The 21,128-nt window shown below is 32.8% G+C and overlaps 2 protein-coding genes across 2 annotated transcripts in view; one reads left to right on the forward strand and one right to left on the reverse strand.

Annotated features, from left to right (window-relative positions):
- The window catches only part of LOC126978689 (leucine-rich repeat-containing protein 4B-like), a 96,891-nt gene extending 95,796 nt beyond the window's left edge, over positions 1-1,095 (reverse strand). The window contains exon 1 of the mRNA XM_050827695.1: positions 949-1,095. The gene's annotated coding sequence lies outside the window, so the exon portion shown is untranslated. The remainder of the gene's footprint in view (positions 1-948) is intronic.
- Positions 1,096-12,436: 11,341 nt separating this feature from the next.
- The window catches only part of LOC126978695 (LITAF domain-containing protein-like), a 221,539-nt gene continuing 212,847 nt past the window's right edge, over positions 12,437-21,128 (forward strand). The window contains exon 1 of the mRNA XM_050827708.1: positions 12,437-12,443. The gene's annotated coding sequence lies outside the window, so the exon portion shown is untranslated. The remainder of the gene's footprint in view (positions 12,444-21,128) is intronic.

Genomic DNA, 21,128 nt, shown 5'->3' on the forward strand with positions numbered 1-21,128 from the left:
TCATCTGGGTAAAAAGAGCTATTCACATTATTTTCAATTTTCATTTTTTTTAAATCCTTTATTTTTTGAGTATTTATAAGTTAATAATAATAATTATATTGATTCCCTACTCCAATTTCATTTGTATGATTTTTGCTTTTTCTGTAGATTAGCCATAAGACAGAGGCTTTCTCCAAAGAAAGATAAATAATTACTCTTAAATTTAAAAATACATTCAACTTTATAGCACCCATAAATAAATTATATTTTATTTCAAAATTGGTTTTTAGGAGCTTTTATTTTTTAAATGAACATAAAAAATACTTTTCCCCCCATGGACATACTATATTCCAATTTATTTCGAAATATAGCTTTTATACTTGAAATATAGATTTTAAACGGACACTAATAAAAATTTAAGGACGCACTGTAACACAAACTTTATTACCATTTGTTTTGAAATGAAGCTTTTTTACTTGAATTATAAATTTAAAATAAACACTAATAAAATTTTGTAGACATTTCAATTTATTTTGAAATATGTAGAGCTCACTAATGAAAATTTACCATTTCTCCCATAAATAAATTATATCCTATAATTTTTCGAAAAAGAGCTTTTATATAGTCAATATGACTTTAAAATTATTTTTCCTTCCAATTTGTTTCGAATTAGAGCTTTTATTTTTGTGTAAATTTTTTAATATTTTTGAAAAAACTTTATTTAAATTAAAAGAAAGTATAACAATTTTTAATAATTGATATTGACATTATGATGGAAATAATAAAGGTAGGTTTAAAAATCGTATTTAAATAATACGTTTGTTATCCCTGAGAAATAAAGAAAATACTTTATTTTAAATAATATTATTTAAAACAAATAAATAAAATGTTAAAAGGAAAAACTTTAATTAAAAGCATTGGTTTAGATGATCAAGGCTCGTTTTCGCAACGCACAACATTTTCACTTACCTGTAGCAGCGAGAATCAGCAAACTTTTCGTTGTTTTACATCGAATCGCGCCTTGAAACTTTAACCGTTACCATCGCAGGACGCACAGTACTGAACATCCGCTCGGTAAGACTAGTGAAGCGCGACTGATGGATGCGACTCCCTGTCCCGAACTAGGGTTTGCAATCGCCACACGGCTGAGAGAGGCACTCGGTCCCTTATATAGCCTCTCTCCCCACCGCTCGGGAGGGGAACGTGAGGGGTCTGCAAGAGGGGAACAATAATGAACACCATATATGGAAATTTTTACACATAATATATCCTTGGTCTTGAACTTGAATTTAAGACGATTTATTTGAGTTGAAGTGTTTGTACATACAATATTTATTGTAAAATATAATCTGTCTATATTCGTTGTTAAATCGATTTTTATGAAATATTCCTTTTTTATATGAAAATAAGGGATGAGACAAGCCGGGCGTTCTACTGATGGTAATTGATACGCCCTGCCCATTACAATGCAGTGCCGCTCAGGATTCTTGAAATACCCAACATTCTGAGCGGTCAACACTCAACGGACAACTGCGACATAAGATGTTAAGACTCATTTGCCCAGTAATTTCACTGAGTACGGCGCCCTTCAGACCGGACACAGTAATACTTACACATTACTGCTTCACGCCAGAAATAGGCGTCATTATGATACCCATATATATAATATAATAATAAATACATCAACGACAAGCAAAATAATTCACCATTTTCGCATATCAAACACGTCTCAAAACTTTAATTGGCACTGGCAAGCGTAAACAGAATAATCAAAATTTCTAACAAATTTCATCCCCATCATTAAATAGCGAAACTGTAAGAACTAATTTACAGCGAACAACACTCAAATGTCTATGAAACGGGGAAATAGTCCGTGTTAAAGCGATGAAACTTTGACACTGTTTGATATTCATTTGTATTGTAGACTTTTCTCTATATCAATCTTAACCTCTTAATTAATAATAATTTGTGTTGGATTTTGTGATATATATACGTTTTATGTCTCACTGACACGAATTAACTTTTATTGAAATTTTTGTCTTGCACGATCGTGATAAAATATGGTATGTTTTTTTTATGAAAATAAGGGACGAGACGAGCAGGACGTTCAGCTGATGGTAATTGTTACGCCCAACCCATTACAATGCAGTTCCGCTCAGGATTCTTGAAAGCCTAAAAATTCTGAGTGGCACTACAATTGCGCCCGTCACCTTGAGACATCAGATGTTAAGTCTCATTTGCCTAGTAATTACACTAGCTACGGCGCCCTTCAGACAGTAATGTTGACACATTACTGCTTCACAGCAGAAAAACGCACCGTTGTGATACCCATAATCTAGCCGGCTTCCTGTGCAAAGGAGCCTCCCACTGGTTAATTATTAAATATAATTTTGAATACTTTTGTTTGTATTGCTTTGGTATCTATAGTCATTTGTTTTAATGATTCCATTAATACACATTTGTTGGGTTTGTATATACCGAATAGTACTCGATCCAGGTTACGGTTTTTTTTTAAGTTTGTTATTGAATATGTTGTCAATTGGTTTTTTAAAAGAAGAGGAGGATTGGTGATCACTTAAAATTATGTGACCCGTCACCTGATGTTAAGTGTTCACCGCCGCACACATTCTCTAGCAACACAAGAGGGTGCCACGAGCGTTGCCAGCCTTTTAGATAGGTATACGCGCTTTTCTTGAAAGTACTCATGTCGTATCGTCCTGGAAACACCGCACAAGGATACTCATTTCAACCGGAGTAACGCCACACATAAATATGGTGGGGATGATATCCTAATTTGTGGCGTGTTGTGCGAAGGTGGAACTTAGCAGCCGGAATCAGGTCAAACAGCTCTTCGGAACCCTCCCCGTGATAAATTCGGTAGAAGACACACATTGATGCGACGTCCCTTCGCAACGCCAAGTAATCGAGCTGTTCACAGAGCAGTTTGGGCCCCCGAGAGTGCGAGCAGATCAATGAGTGATCAAATGGTTCATTGTTTAATAAGTTTGAATATGAGCAAAAAACATGGTTGTCTAACAACCAAAGTAGAAAAGCATTTGATCAATTTTTATCATTACATGATAGCTTTAAAATGAAATATTTTTTAATCCACTATTTTATCGATTACAAGTTCAAAATTTCTTGTAAATATCTCGAGTGTGTTTTCAACACCACAAAATAATTTTTGACAGATGGCAGCACAGTTGATAATATAATTTTTATCTATTTTTCATAACTTTTACTACGCTATACCCATAAAAAAGCAGAAAGACAAACTCTTTTCTTAGCAGGAGCAAATTTGAGTGTAACTCAAACTCAAATTTACTTTTTAATGCCCTTTGTCAATAACATTAGCATTGGTAGTGGTTTCATGTTTACAGGTAATCAGGTATCGAATCCAATCTACAGAATTCACAGCACCAAAGCAATTTTATACAGTATCATGCGGATGAACAAGGCCTGGTTGCGATCTATGTTATACAACCATATCTAGATTGATTTTGTATTGTTGCACTTTTTTGCATTTTACATTAGCCTCATAAATACAAATGGCACGATATATCCAATAAATATTTAGTCTGAATATTTTTCATTTGACATGTGATTTACGTAAGTTATTTTCCATACCACCTCAATTGTCAAGTCATTTTTGCGATTTAAATAAACAATCTGAAAATTATCATAACAGTACGTGACCGAATGACCGAAGTACCCTTGAACTTTATCTGTTCCTGCAGCTGCAGTATTTTTCCTAAATAAATTTAAATCTTTTGAAAGTTATTTGAATTTGTTCAGGACAAATGACGAAATATCGGCATGGATATTAAAATGTAATAAATACTGTCTAAATGTTTTGAGTTTTCTAGAGTTTTAATTCCGTCAATATTCGTCTACACGCGTTTCGCGTCTACACGAGGCATCCTCAGGAGAAGTTGACTCGCCAAAGTCTGGCACGACACTGGTGTCTATTTGTTTGAAGACAAATATTGGCGGAATTAACACTCAAGAAAACTCAAAACATTTGGATAAATTTGGATTTGGACAAAATAACGACACCTTCAATTAATATAATACTTTTCATCTAAATACAATGACACGTTTTATATTTCGTATAAATTTTTGTGATAAACATATATTATAGAAACACATGTTATATAATCTAATTGTTTTGTTTGTGTACTATACTTTCACACCTTAACTACTCGGAAACACTTGTCCAGAGGTAAAGATATTTGATCCTAAATTTTATAAAAATTAAAAGAGGACAATGTCGCGGGCAGAACCTATGCAATAATATATACACGACTTTTCCAGACGACATGGACTGGTTACAATGCCTTTACAACATATCTATGTGTTGTAGAATATATTCAACTATTGAAATCCTACTGAATAGCTCGACGAATGAAAATCACAGACCCAATGTTTGGACACAAAGGGAGAAAGCTTGCTTGTATATTGTTTTTTGTTGATGAAATGTATTAAGGATTTTTTATTTTTCGTTTTCATTAAATATTAGATATTTTAAAATGGTTTTGACTCTAAACACGTCTCATATATTATAAGATGACGCAAACTAATATGTAATATAGACTTACAATCGGGTGTAGCGGGCCTACCCGAACGAACGTTACATTGCCGATCATGACTGATCAGTCTAATTCAATAACTACTATAGAAAGTGCTCAGCCCCTTAAGAATTTTCACTTTTAAAATGTTATTTACGTCTTGCTCGTCTCGTCCCTTATTTTGATGAAGATGATGATATGTATGTATGTCCAAAAGATTGTATAATATAATAAAGTTGTATATCATAGCAAGAAGTCAACAAGTCCTAAGAAACATAACAGATAATATACTTTAAACACTTGAACTAAGTAAATATCTTGCTTGTTTATTAAAAGTGAACCGTTTCTAGATATAATGCTGAGTAAATAAACTTTTTTATTATAAAAAGACTTGTTTATCCATGTTTTGTATTGGCTTCAATATTTCCTGCATATCAAAGAGCTTAAAGGTTTTTATATTCATCGCGTAATTGATTTCTGCCGTTGCCTAGACTCCTTTCTATAGGAATGAATTATCATTATTAGAGAATAATTTATAAAATGCTAACAAGGGCTAACAAGACTAGACTGTTATTCAGTCGAGTTTTATATTTGTAAGAAAAATTCTATTAAACATAGATTTACAAATTAACATGGATATTTAACAAAGTCTATCTTATCTTGTAGAAAAAAACATAAGGTAGTATTGTTTGCGGATGACACTTCAATTGTCTTGAAGTTATTCATCTTAATATATATATATTTCTTTTGTGCGTCTGTTGTAACCGAACTCCTCCTAAACGGCTGGACCGATTTTAATAAAACTTTCTGTGTCTTCAGGTGGATTCGAGAATGGTTTAAATTCATAATTGAACTACCTCCCAAACAGCTGGACCGATTTTGATGGATTTTTTTGTGTGTTCCAGTGAATTTGAGATTGGTTTATTGATTCTCAATTGTGTCCATAAAATATAATTCTCCTGCTCATGTGTATGTAAGTGGACTCCTCCCAACGGCTGGAACCATTTTTTCAAATGTATGTCGTGTGTACAGGACAACGTCCGTCGGGTCCACTAGTAGTATATATATTTTTCATAATATTTTCACAGTATTTGGAATGGAGCGACTGCCCACAGGCTATTTAATAATAAATTTATTGTACGATATTATATTGTAACGATATTTTATTAGTGGCACTTTTTGAAGTTTAATAAGTGATTTTAAAAGAAATAGTTTAAATTTGATGCCTTCTATGATTTGCCATATTGCATTGCACGCGGAAGTACTTGTACTTCTTTGTACTTGGCGAGTAACTGTTAGATTAAGGTTGGTCTCCGCTGCGCTCCAACTAGATATCGCACTACCTATTACGGCAACTATTAGATATTTATGTGCGTGGTATCTTCCAAATTTTGTAACATACGCATCGTCTTATTCTTAGTATTTTGTATTTTATTAAGTTTAAAGTAAACTTTGAACTTAATAAAATACAAAATACTTACTGATTTCATATGGAAAATTAAATTCATGATAAAGCGATTAGTAATCTTTTAAATAGATAACTATTATTAATAAGATATATATGTTTCTCATTAATTATTATATTTATATATATATATATAATATATTAAATATTTAATATAAATATAATAATTATTTAAAAAAAATATTATATAATTTATAAATATTAATAAATTACATTTAATTAATTTTAATGCCAATCCCCACAAATTTTCTAATAATAATTAAATAATATGTAATAAATTTTAAAATAAGCTAAATTTAAGCTTTTGGGCTCATACCTCAAATATAAAGACTCTCTTTTTTTTAAATAAAGTGCCTGATAAAAGGATTACAGTGTCTCTCATCAAATTTAAAGAATCCGATCAAACCAATCTGTTGATGAAAGCTAAAGGTAAACATCGGCGTAATTATTATAAATTTCTGGCCTTATATGCATACATTTTAATTCTTTTTATTTAAGTATTTAGTTATTCGTTACCTTATTTCGAAATATATCTTGGAATTTATTATTTTTTGTAAAATGTTTTACTAAAATTCATAAATAACGGCCGTTTTCAATAACGTATCTCTAGTTACGGATACATTGCTGTCACCGTTTAGTGACAAGATCTATCTATCCATATATTATATAGTATAGTCCAATGCTTTATGTCGATAGGTTATTGAAATGTAAGTAAGCGTTAGAGGATAGATTTGTCTAACTCTAGTAAGTTAAATTAAGGATAGATAGGTTATTGAAAACGGCCGTAACATTTTAAATTATCTGTCAACTATCTAATCCTGGTTACACTTCATTCATGGCTTAGTAATTAAAAACTGAGTAACTAACAATGACAGCCCCTTTTCGTCCTCTTAGGGATAAAATTGAAAAACAAAACGCAGATATAAGTACATATGTAGATATTTCTAGCGAGTCAAAGTAACACAAGCATACAGGGGGTTGTTATCGAGTGGTCCCCTCGCCGACAAAAACAGTTCGTATATGTAAGTATGCCGAAAGCGCTGGGTTCATCTACCACTATAATAAATAAAATTGTTGATCGTTTTGGTTCCGTCACTAAGAAGTTTAACTTCTAATCAGGTTTTGTTTTAAAATTACTATTAAAAGCTTCCATTTTCGTCAAAAGTAAAGACTGTCTGTCGTGATTTTACAGTCATAGAGTCCCAAGATCCCTGAATACCCCTAGAATTCGTTTATACATGGCGCACACTAAAAGTTTTGCACTTCTAGCTAATCGGAACTATTTTAATTTGGAATGTTATATTTTTTGGAACGTTGCAACCTTCTAAGTAATAAAAAAAAACAATTGGCGGAAAATCATTTGTCAATTGTTATTTTCACACATCAAAGTTCTACGTACGCAAAGAAAATGGAATAATGGTAATAATGGTCGAAAAGGTTTTAGACTGTGATTTTATATGATTTTAAAAGTTCTCTCTCTCTGCAAGCCTGTGCCTCTCGTTTCCAAATTGTTTTGGGAGCGAAGCACCTTGCTTGACCACCGTGAGACGATGGTTTGCTGAATTTGAGAGAGGTCGGGTTTCTTTACATGACGAATTTCGTGAAGGGCGGCCTTCAACTGCCGTCAAAGAAAATAATGTGGCTAACGTTTAGCGGCTAATTGAAGTAAACCTGCGGATTACATATGAGACAATTCGAAAACTATTGGTCATTGGCCAAATACAGAAAATGTTACACAAAGAATTGAATGTTCGGAAACTTTCTTGTCGTTGGATCTCTCATCAACTGACAGCGGAGCAAAAGCGAGCTCGCGTGGAATGGTGCAAACAGATGCTAATGAAGTACGACCACGGAGATTGTAATGCTGCTTAGGACATTGTCACAGGAGACGAAACGTGGATTCATTCTTTTAAACCCGAAAAAGAACAGCAGTCTTGTGAAAGAAGCAGGCGAGAAACGTTGGTAAAAAAGTGATCGCATTTTTTTTCTCAGCTACGGATCCCATCTTCACAATTCCACATGAAGATCAAAAGATTGCTAATGCGAAGCGGTATTCTACTATTTGTTTACCCAGGGTGTTAAAAAACTTTGCGAAAGACGATCAAAAAGCCGCGTTCTCCTATATCATCACAAAGCTTCTCCACACACGGCCAACAAAGCTAAGTCATTTTTAACTTCGGGAATAGTACAACTTCTCACCCATCCTGCACATAGCCCTGACCTAGCACCCTGTGATTTCTGTATTTTCCGCAAAATGAAAGATTGGACGAGACGTTTCACTTTTACCAATCCCAAAGAGGCGTGATAGCGTTCAATCAGCACGAAGAAGACATGCCTTCAGATATGTTTTGAAAAATGGTTTGATCGCATGAAAAAATGTTTAAAATATAAAGGAAAGTATTTTTAAAAGCAATAAACATAATATTTTGGTAATAACATGTTGTTTTTTTAAGTTACGCAAAACTTTTAGTGTGACCTACGCATACTGAATATTTTCAGAAAACACTATTAGTATCAGTATGAGCTCGGACAAAGTTCGACAAGTGATGCAATATTTATATAGTTTCAGACCGATCCTGTAGAAAATATGTGATTAGCTTTATTTTATGAAGATATTACTTTGATTTTAAACATGGAATCGCCCCCATTTAAGTGTTGACTTACATTTGGCAGAGTGTATTTCAATCAAACAATCACAAATGACTTTTTAATGTTTCCAGAGATTGGAAATGAAGCGAACGCCAGGAGGTTACATATAATAAAATTTACTGTTTGAACGAGTGGCTTAAAATCTTTTCGAATAAAAATATTTGAGTTTGAATAGAATATAATAAAGTCACTTTGTTAGGCTGTTATAAGGGCTCTCCATATTTGAAAAATATTTCACCTTTGTATCGTAGCGTGTTTTTTCTTTTTCTGTCTGTTTCTTTATATTTTTATTTTTTATTATATTATATTCGATACGTTTATTCATGATAACACAAACCTCTTAATAAATCTACTTTAGCTGATATCTGTGTTAAACCTATTTGGCAACGTCATTTTTACTTGACAGAAAGGGACGAAACAGTTTGAAAGCTAAAATAATCTCAGTATGCGGATCGAGGAGTTCTTATGACTAACGGCCGTTCCCAATATAGAGTTTATCTCTTACTTGAGTTAAAAATCGTAACTATTATTGACTTTTCTGTCCCAATAAACTTATCGACGGTAACTCACCTTTTCCGTACACGCTGTCTGTCAATGGGACGACGTACCAGCGATAGAAGTTTGTATGGCGCGTTCCAATATAAGGCGATCAGAATGACTTATCGGGTGTGTTGGGACAGCTTCAGATTATTGACAGCTAATTACTGACAGTAGAAGGTAGTAATTTATCTCTATCTGTAGATAGTATATTGGGAACGGCTGTAAGATGGTAAGACTTTAAAACTGCAGGCTGTATAGGTCTGGAGTCCAAGCCAAGTCAATGTCGTAAGATTAAAAAAAAAGCGGCGGGAAACAGGTCTTGTTTTTTCGTGCGTTTATTAATTAATTACAACTGTTTTATTTCCTCGCAATCGAAATGAAAAGCAGAGTTTATAACTCGTCCACAAAACCATTTTATCCTCGATATTACTATGCTATGTCTCTATATGTCTCGGATAAAAATGGTTTGTTTTGTGCACTCGTTATTATATATTTATGCCAATAATATTTCAAAACATCAAGAATTATTTCGTAAAAATGCTCCCTGTTGTTATAATGAAATTGTTTCACAGTAGAACTGTCAAACCGTGCGTCACTAAATTCTCTCATAGAAAATATGTCCATACAAAACAAATATTGAAAATAAAAATAATTTTAAATTTCTCAAGTTGGACTTAACTACACTCCATGAAGTAATCCCCATTTAAATCCGTACAATAGTTTAGGAGTCCATCGCGGACAAACAACGTGTCACGTAATTTATATATATTAAGAAGATTATGTTTAGGTTTGTATATTAGATCTGCCATTCATAGTACAGGCTTTACATAGTATAAGGTAGAATTTAGTGATATACGGAATCAAATATTGCTTAAACAATTAAGGGGGATTATTTACAAAAATACTCCCCCAACGAGTTAGTCAATTCCTCTCATATAAAACACATGGAAACAAAACTTCGTAGTAATAAAAAACATATTAATCCATTTTCCACTACATGCCTAAAGCGGGGTAAAATCGTCAAACTTTGAGGAATATCATTAAAATTTCCACCTTTATCATAAAGTGTCAAGTAATTTATATATATTAAGATTAAGATTATTTAGAACATAATGCGTTGTTTTTTTTCACAGAAAATACGCAAAGTAGAAATAGACAGTTTCAAAACTTATGTTAGTTAAATTAACTAAATTGTTTATTATAAGTAAAGTGTACTTTAACTCATTAGGGATGTTTTTAGGTACAAAAATCATCGCTTTGTAAAATAAAAACATAAGAATCCAAAAATGATTTAGTTTTTTCGGGAATTAGTAAGAAGTTTTCATGAGATGTCTGTATCTTTTTAATACAACTAAAATCATCCTTAACCCTCATCATATTAAGAATTATGTTTTTCAATTCTTTCATTAAGTTTGTACAGGATTCGATCGAGTGAATCTACCCCCGGGAAGTAGTAATCTTACTACCGTGTTATAAATAATCATCCCGGACCGAGACTTTCGTATTTTCTTTGCGGGGAGTGTGGTCCTTGCAACCTGGACATTACTATCCTGTAGTAAGTATATCTTACTTAGTAACGTTTGAATGATTGAATTTTTTTTATATACTACTATGATTAATTACTACGTAATTATGTACTTAATAACTTATAATTACTTATGTATTTCTTTGCTATGAATGAAGTTTTTGCCGTTCAATAAGTGATTTGGATTCCTATTTTGAATAAAATATTTGAATTTGTAATATGCATTTAGAAACACACCGTTGAATATTTCACTGCTTCATTACATACACGCAAACACTCTCAAAGAAGCTACAAACAAAATTCAGCGAGATTAAGTCGTTATACATACATTTTCCTTACAAATATACAACCAATAAAACCCCCAAGTCATAAATAGCGCTAATTCTTTAACAACTATAATATTAACTCTTGCTACTCCTGTAAAAATTAGCCCCAATAAAGAGAGATAAATCGACTCGAACAATAATAATAATATTGACATACTTCTACACAATCATCTTGCCCCAAACTAGGCATAGCCTGTACTATGGGTATAAGACAACGATATATTTAATACGATCTACTTGCTTAAACATCCATTACTCGAAAACATACATCTACATTCATCATATAAATGATTGCACCTACCGGGCTTCGAACCCAAGACCTCTATATTAGTAGTCAGGGTCACTAACCATTCGGCTATATGGGTCATATTAAAATAACAGTGTCGATCTTTCCGCCGAGTTAGAACTCAGTGCCTGTAAAACAAAGAAGCGAGCTTTTGTTTTCCTTGAACGTTAAGACGTAGTTTGAGCCGCATAGCATTGCAAGTACATACAATAAATGATATCATGTTTGACGGCAATCATTGTGCAATACAACATAAATATTCTCAGTTAAAAAGGAACTTAATCATCCAGAGCACTTGAGCTCGGTATTCTTTAATTTATATATCGAGCGAGCGACGCTTATTAAAAATGAATAAGTTATCGTCGAATGACAAAACTTTATAAGAATTAAAAAATAAACATATTGAAAAAGGTCGTGGTAGCTCCAAGGCCTTTTAAGTTGGTGCGTAGTTGAATATATAAATTACTGGGAGTACTTACACAATATATAATAGGAATAAAAATATTACTTTCTATAACAGTAAGGGACGAGACGAGCAGGACGCTCAGCTGATGGTAATTGATACGCCCTGCCCATTACAATGCAGTGCTGCTCAGGATTCTTGAGAAAACCAAAAAATTTGAGCGGCACTACAATTGCGCTCGTCACCTTGAGACATACTCGTAAGATGTTAAGTCTCATTTGCCTAGTAATTTCACGATTTCCGATCGAAACACAATGATGCTTACACATTACTGCTTTACGGCAGAAATAAGCACCATTGTGGTACCCATAATCTAGCCGGCATCCTGTGTATAGGAGCCTCCCACTGGTAAAATGTGTACTTCTGTGTACAAATACTTTTTGTTATTGTAAATTTCAAGCAGATAAATGCATATGTTGAATTCTCGAAGTTTCTTTAAATCTGAGGTACTAAGCGTTAATAAATACAAACATTATTTTTAACGTATATTCTATAAATAAAATTGGACAAATAAGACAAAGGTAGAAACATAGTCGAATAGAATAGAAACCCCAAGTTTATTCAAAAAGCTTTGGTCAACTTTGTCATTTCCATAAAATTATTACTTCCCGCGTGCAAACACTTTATTTGTAAAATATCAAGGTTGGTTAATGCATCTGTAGAGTCCTTGAAAAGTTTCCACAGTCTGTACTGAACTAGTTAACATTAATAAATACAATCGTTCCTTTTCGAGATACAGATAGCGAAAAATCAGCAATTGGATAATTAATATGAAGTTCTGTGTTATGTCGATTGTCTTTTTATATCATACATAAAGAAAGAGATGTATGCAAGTTATTGTTGCTTGGAATAATTTTGTCATTCGTCATTCATATCTACTTACGATTTTCAGCCGGACGTAATAATAAACCGGACTGACATAAACACCCCACGCTTTTTGACAATATTTTTGTTACATTATCACACTATTCGCAGTTTATGCTTCTTATAAATTTATTTATTTATTATAACATAAAAGCATTTTTGAAGTTATACTTCTTTAGGCGCGTTATGGAAAAATGATGAGAGTGAAATTTTAAGATGCGCGCGCATCACTGTAACACAAAACTAACAGTGTGAAGTTGGTTCCTGAAATTTTATGACGTTTGCGATATTCGTTATATTTGTTTGGTTTCTGCGTCCATTATTAGTACAGGCAAAGGGTTCCACCCTATACAACCGTATTCATTATTTAATAATTAATTTTCAAAGCCATCTTTGCAAGATTCTTACAATATTGTTCTTTCTACAAACGTAGAATAGCAAAAGAAAATAAATAATTTTAAGGATTTTTGCTGTGTTACGCCAAAGAAGTATAACTTCTTGCGTGCATACATAAGTATACACACACTTTTTTTACTACTAATAATTACCTAGTAACTCCTTATTTATCTGTAAGCGGCGATAAATGCTCTTTTTACGTAATTACAAAAGTCTTATCTTATTGCCAGGTACTCGTATGTAAGGAAGAATCGCGTTTTTAAGAACTAAATTGTATCACCTAATTTCTAACTTAGGGAAATGTGTTTGCTTTTTTTGCACTTCCAAAAGTTAACACTAAAACGTGGGTTAAATCGTTTCCGTTTCCAAAGCTAATTGCTTAACTATAAGCTAACTCAGAGATTGATATATTTTATTTTTTCATGCGCGGCCTAGATTTAACTGGGTTCTAAAATCTGCGTTCAAGTGTCAAATTTGTGACGTTTAAATCCAGACTTGACGTTAAACTTTCATCCGAGTTAAAAGACCGAAAAAGATTCGCTCGGTTAGCATTAGTTATATTTTTCGGTGAAGGAAAGCCTCGTGAGGAAACTAACGGAAAACCGATATAGCGTTAAGAATTAATCTCTTAGTGCTTTTCATCTTTATTTTTGTTTACGTGTTCATTTGTTACTACTCGCTTAGTGCCTGGTTCATTGCCTGTGCTTGTGTGTTAGATTCAGAAAGCAGTCCTACAAGTTGCTGTTGTTTTGGAGTAAATATTTTTTCTCTTTATAAGAAGAGCATATAACATTAAAAAATTGTAAATTATTAGATTGTTTGACTTTAAAATGTTTTAAGTCTAGTATTTTTGAATACTAGATCTGGATTGGAAATAACGCAAAATAGCAACACCTCGCAATGCAAATGCTGTGTTTGGAGAACATACGGCTAATGAACACATTATGCCGTTTTATTTAAATGACTTCCGTAGTGGAAACTTCGACTTAAAGAATAAACCCTGACGAAAGCTTTGCTTGATTTGATTAATGATTTGCATGGGAACTATAAAGGTATTAGTCACATGTAAGCATACCTACAATATTGATCCATTTGTATCGAGGATTCTAATATTATGATCGGAGCGAATGGATACTTGAATGAAAATGGATAATTGAAAAATCTCTCAACTTGTTATAACTTTCACTGTTATAGTTTTAGAATTCTAATGGTTATTCATTAATCATAGACAAAATATACAATTATCCACATATTGTTTTTGTCATCTCGAATTTCACCTCTAACTTTACTGGCTATTTTGCTAACGATCTTGCTATAATTATATTACAATCCATAACTCCGTATCATTTTGCTACAAGTCCATTGGGAAATTCCATACTTTAAATTCGCGTCAACAAGTTATATATTATTTTTATTTTGCGCACTATCGTCGTGGTCTAGACATGTGGCCTCCATTTTGTTTATTTTTTGTTTCTGTTCGTTAAATTGGTTGAAATTTAAATTTATGCGAAGTATCGTTCAAACTTAAGACGTAGATACTGAAACATAACAAAAACAAATTGGAATGCAACTCGCCTCGATAAAATCAAAACATTACAATGTATTTCACCGCCAAGTGACCTCTTGAAAGGATATGAAAATTTGTCCTACATTGACAATATCTTCAGCATAGTTCTGCTTTGAATACAATTAGATTTTATCTGCGCAGAGAGGATGCAATATTTATTTATACTATTATTATTTCTCATAAATAGGTAGGGTAGACCAAGGCGAATCGGATAACCTTTTCTTTGAGGTTGAGCAAATCATACTAAAGTGTTATATAATGTTATTTTTTTTATAAAATTGTAAGAAGTAATAATCAGCTATTAAATAAACATTTAAAACTTAAAGCATACATATATACTCGTAATTAGCTATTAAACCTAAAAAAAGAAAAATATCTGAATCACCCCAATTTTCGGGGTGAATCGGATCGTACACAAATGTACAAAATTTTAAGTTTCATAACACTGTAGCCTTTGAAATCAGTATAAAATTGATTTCACTGATTGAAATCGATTCACATACATATGGTCCTCCCTCCCCCCCCCTCCCAATATAATCACATTTTTCGTTGCACCATTCTTCGTAGGCATTGCACTGAATCCAATCCTCTGATGATGAATGAATTTGATTGAAATGATTTTATGGGCTTTGCTTTATTCTTTATCATCATCATAGCACTTTATTTTCCCACAGCCTTTTCCTTATTTTCTTTGGTTTTATTGTCTACCTTAAATTTCTTCTTTGTCTTTCTCTGAGGTGAAGGTAAATGCAAGACCAGTTTTGAAAGTTTACGAATTTTTTTAGTAGGAATTGGTGACCTTTAAAGGTGATGAAAGAATTTCTTTTATTATTCCGGGAAGCTGGGCTTCGTCAGAATGTTGCGAACTGGTGAATTTTGAGTTACGTTTTTATTGTGTTTACCTGTGAGTATCGGTGAAAAATTATTTATTAGTGTATATATTGAACCAATGAACATTTTACGAATGTCTAACATATTCAGTATGTAATTTCAAATTCATTAAATGGTACTAAACAATAGATTTAATTTTATATTAATTTATTGAAATAGATTTACGATAGCTACGTAGAAATTTTGTAATTCAGGCGTTTGTAGGACTTTAGGGGGACTGTAGGAGGCGGCTTTTGACGTTAATTAATTAAATAATAGACGAAATTTCTAATATGACTGGAATAGAGGAAACACGGTCTGTTACAATTTAATGCAGTTGATTAACGTATGTCACGTCGCTAATTAATTTTGTGTCTATGACTGCATAATTAATAACGCAGATAATCAAATGATGGGTGTTCCGTAATACAATTGTTTCTGTATCGGACTGTTAGTTGTGGAATTAGAATTCAAATGCAATTGATTGAATTGTTCAATTAAATTAAATCTAATGAAATAATTTATTTGTACTTTTTGAAGTTTGACATTAGTTTGTGGCAAATAATTATTACAATTTAATTAAAACAGAACAGAATAAAATATTGTATGCAAGCCCATGCAAACACAGATATGAAATTTCCTAAAATATAAAAAATACAAATTCGTTATAAGAGACAAACAGAGAACATCTCTTTAAAAAATACAAATTAAAAATAAAATTGCTGTTTTTTTGGATTCGTTGTTCTATATTCAACTTTTCATTGCTTGGTGCTTAATCTTTGCTCTGTCTACAACTTCTCTATAGTAGAGGAAGTATATAGTTGATTAGTAGTTTGTATGAACAAATTGCCCTACCACTCATATCTTTCTCGATTTTCGTCAGTGGTAGAATTCGAAATAGTTTATCGAGTTGCCAAGGGAAGACGTGCAAGTTTAAAGCGCGTAATAAAATATATCATGGAACAATCAAATCAAAATGCTAGATTGTCATAATTAATGTCAAAATTAATATCATATAAATGAAATCCACGATTTATTCTATCTATAACACCAGACCAGAAGTAAACCAGTCACCACGAGTTACCGCATGTCCATGCGTCCATGACAATTCATAGTCACTAAATACCCTCGTCAAACATAATATTTGAGGAAAGAAATCGACCCCTCACGTGATGCCATAGCAAGCAAATTCACCTTAAAACGCAAGAATAAATGCAATATCATTAAAGTTATAACCCACAAAGTTTCTTCACGCAACTATTTTCTTAAATTCATTACACGTTATACAATTCTATTGAAAATTAAATTAAGTGTAAATAAATAAAAAAATAAAAATAAAGCTATGACTCTATTCTCCTTTATATAAGTGTCTGCCAATAATACTTATGCCTATAATAATTATGCCCCTAATAATAATTACATCTATAATTTTATTTTGTATTTATGAGTATATTGGATATTTATATAATGCATATTATAAATACACTCTTTTGAAAAAAAAACGGGCACCGAGGTAAGTAACCTGTTGACTGGCATCTTCACATTATTTAATAATTCAAAGTAGCTTGTATCACCATAATACATTAAATAAACAAGCAATAAGTAGTTTCCGTCAATTTCGTCATTTAATTTCGATGGAATTAATGAAAATTGACCCCAGAGTCTAAACAGCTAGTTGCGTATCTGTTCATATTTTATTTAAAAAGCAGACTAAAAACGTAAGTTTTTTTAACATAAAAATTAAAAGTAAAATTTTAATATCGAGTATGGCCCCCTCTTGCTATAATGACAGCTTGTATTCGTCCCGGCATGCGATCGATGCTATTCTTAATGGTTTATTGTGGAATATGATCCAACATTTCAAATATGCTCGATGGGATTGAGGTCGGGACTTCCACCTGGCCAATCGAAACCCCATGAATTTACGCTTCCACATCGTCAGAACGGTGAGCGCAAGCGTTATCGTCCAAATTTTCTCCATGAACCGTTAATGCGGGCTACAACCCGCATTAAGGACTAAGGAATTAGGACTTCTGATATGTACCAGTGTGCATTCAAAGTTCTTTTTCTTTGAAGACTAACTTCGTATGGTCCAATATATTAATCGCTGCACAAACCATAACTGTGCCTCCAACATAAGAGGTTATTTCTTTAAATCAAACTTCTGCGAAACGTTCACCTTGCCTTCGCAGTACTTGCCGACGTCGTTCCTCACCCTAATATAGTGATATTCTGGCTTATCCAAGAATAATACTCTACCCCAGTCCTCTTGAGTCCACGTCGCACAATTATAACGATGCTTAGTGTAGCAACTCTGTGCTCACGGAGTAATTTAGGGCCCGAGCTGGACGGTGACTACATATATTGGCAGCGAGAAGCCTCCTCCTGACAGTCCATAAGCTGGTTTGCACACCTCTCAGTCCTTCTAGCCCTTTTGAGGTCGACATATGAAGATTTGCAAATCCTCAATGCCTGAATCACCAGGAAGGGGTCATCTCGGGCCTCTGGGCATGGTTTTCTTCCATATCCAGGCCTTCTACTTACGGAACCAGTCTCTTGATATCATAACCAAGTCCTCTGGACAGTCAAATGACACACATTTAGCCTTCTGGACAATGACTACACTCTTCCTCAAGTAGCCCTATTATTTTGCTCGCTGCTATCATTCTAATAACTTTTTAGAGACCGCTAAATAATGGTATCAAGAAATAAAAATTTCAAGGAATTAGGTCAATCTGATAATAATTATCTAAAATGATTTAGAGTTAATATGAACTTTCAACGATTCCCGCCACGATACGCAATTAACTGATATTTTTGTTAAAGTCCAACTTTGTCTCAAATTTGAATTTGAAATAAACTTTTTTTTGCACCACAACCCTTCATAAATAAACAGCAATATTCTCAAATGCTTAAATTCTCTTTTGGTACTGTATTTTCTAAAGGAACGAAATATATTAAATCCCGTTTTTTTGCAAATGAATTAATTGAATATATATATATAAGTTGCATAGGAGGTGCGGAGAATATACAAATTACATCTATTCGCCTCAATAGGGCTAATACTGGAAACCCACACTTAAAATATTTATTATTTTCATATTATTATTTAAATTTCACTGAATTAAAACTCGATGATTTTAAGTCTAAGCTCTGAGACATGATGTTACACTTTGGTACGTTACCAAACAAAGAACAAAGGACAAATGTCAGAATTTATAAATTATTTGTTGAAACATTAACAAATATTTGAATTATGTTGTAATCATTTATATGTAAGAAATTGAAATATTCCAAGTTGTTAGCAAAATGAGAGCCCTTTGATTTCCAGGGGCTTAATTTAGATTATTTCTGTCTGATTACAGATTTCAATTGATAACGGCTAATTTCTATATTTTATACTAATCCCAAATTGGCGAGCCAAGTTTATATTTTGATTCATTTCCGGCTTTTGGCATTTCAATAACCTTCAAGAAAATTCATAGAATTTTCATTCAATCTATTCAACATTTTTGATCTTTACTTATAATTCACACATGGATCTCTTTTGAATTTTATTTGAATGAATCTGACAGGAAAGCGTATCGATTACGTGATATATGGATTTGGAAATTATTAATGACATATTGAAACGAATTTTCAATACTGATTAACAAAAATATCTAGATTAAAAAAGGTCTTTAACTAGTGATTGTATGCAGAAAGCTGAAGCGGTAAATGGCTGTTGAAACTTTACAAATGATCAACTGAAGTAGGTCATCACAGATTTCGGCTGTAAGTAAGCCGTGTGTTTCTGTATAACTTCTTCTTATCTATCAACCTTTTAAAAAAGAACTACGATAAATTGGAACTAAGTTATAATTAATCTACAACAAAGATCGGTATAGAAACTTTGTTGTTCAAAGTTAATAATTTATCAAAACTTCCCCGTTGAACTGAGTATGTAAACATGAAGATATATCAGAATCGGATTACAAGTTATGCAGTAAATTGGGCTCAGAAGATGGTCGCTACGGAAGTCTTAATAAATGAATTAAAACTCACTTCAAATATGTTAATTTATCAGCAATTACTTGATGGAAGATATTTTTATCCCTACTTCCACATTTATTTGCAGATGATGTAATTTGTCAAGTTGTAAGCCAGATAATTAGGCTTAGATATAACGTTGCTAGCCATTGAAGTGAAAGAATGCTCTGAGCGGCAGCATATAATTCCTCAAAGAGATGCGAAGCAAAAAGTTATTTGCAAAAAGTGTGGAATGCTAGATATCAAAGTAAAGCTGGGTGAAATTTACATTTGGATATTCGATGGTAAAACTCGGCTGGTGGGGCAAACGAGACTTAATATCTTATGTCTCAAGGAGACGAGCACAATTGTAGTGCAGCGCAGATTTTTTGGATTAATCAAGAATTCTGAGCGGCACTGCAATGTATTAGCAGGGCGTATCATTTACCACCAGGTGAACGTCCTGCTCGTCTCAACCCTTATTGTAATAAAAAAAATCTATCGTATAAAAATTTTGAAGTGGTTTGGAAAAAATGAACTCTTCTTCGTTGTCGAAGGTAGAAAAGTATTGAACGACTTACCCTAGATGTTTATTTGACCACACGGGATTATATTTCTTTGATAACACTTGCGTCCTAACAAAGTTTACTGCTGCAATATTAGTGGGGTAACTTCAATAGGCCATTTTATGAACCAGTTTCCAAACTCATCTTAAAGTGACAGCAAAAGAAAGGTTTGATGGTATAGATACACTAGGCAGAAGAAAATGAGTATTTATATGTAATCATTATGTACAACCAGAAATGAAAGTATTAAAATCAAATGGATAGTTAAGTTTCAGAGTTTTATTGTTAATATTACATAGAAATAGGATTTCATTTACTTCAGTCAGCATTAAACACTACAAACGATTTAATGGTAATATTTCGTAAGACCTATTGAATTAGTCATGAACGCCCGTCTGAATTGTAATTACATTTAAATGGAATCCGAATTAAGACTCTTTGGCAATTTATTTGTTTCATGAAGTAAATTGGACGAGTTTTTTAAGCGTTTTAAGTCACTGATCGGAATTCGATCTAAGGTAACTTTGTAACCCGACTTCCAATAAGTTTTGAGATCCTTCAATATCTCATTACTGTTTTGTCCTCTTTAAGTATTCTTGAGACGGTATACGACTCGTGTAAAATTGTGATACCGTTTAGCTCTGGAGAGATTGCTTTAATGAATATTAAAGTATCATGGAAGTTGCTCAAGGTTTTTGTTTTTGTTGGACTAAGGGTCGGTAAGCAAAGTCCATTTTATGATTCCGTATCCAAAGGGTACTTACTCTCTCTTAGATTAAGGATTTGTCTCCGCTGCACTACAACAAGAAACCGCACTTCCTAAGAACAATAGCTTTTTGATTGCGGAAACTATTAGATGCTTGTGTGCGTAGCATCTTGACACTCAATGACATCTTTAAAATTTTGTAACATACGCTTCGTGTTATTTTACATTGAAATTAATAAAATATAAAATACTTACTGATGTTATGATCACAGTGTCGGTCTTATTTCTTGGAGTATTGTTTTTACAAAGTTTTACTACGCACCCCGGCATTTGAGTTTTAATAATAAGCA

This window comes from Leptidea sinapis, chromosome Z (genome assembly GCF_905404315.1).
Source record: "Leptidea sinapis chromosome Z, ilLepSina1.1, whole genome shotgun sequence".
Lineage (NCBI taxonomy): Eukaryota > Metazoa > Arthropoda > Insecta > Lepidoptera > Pieridae > Leptidea > Leptidea sinapis.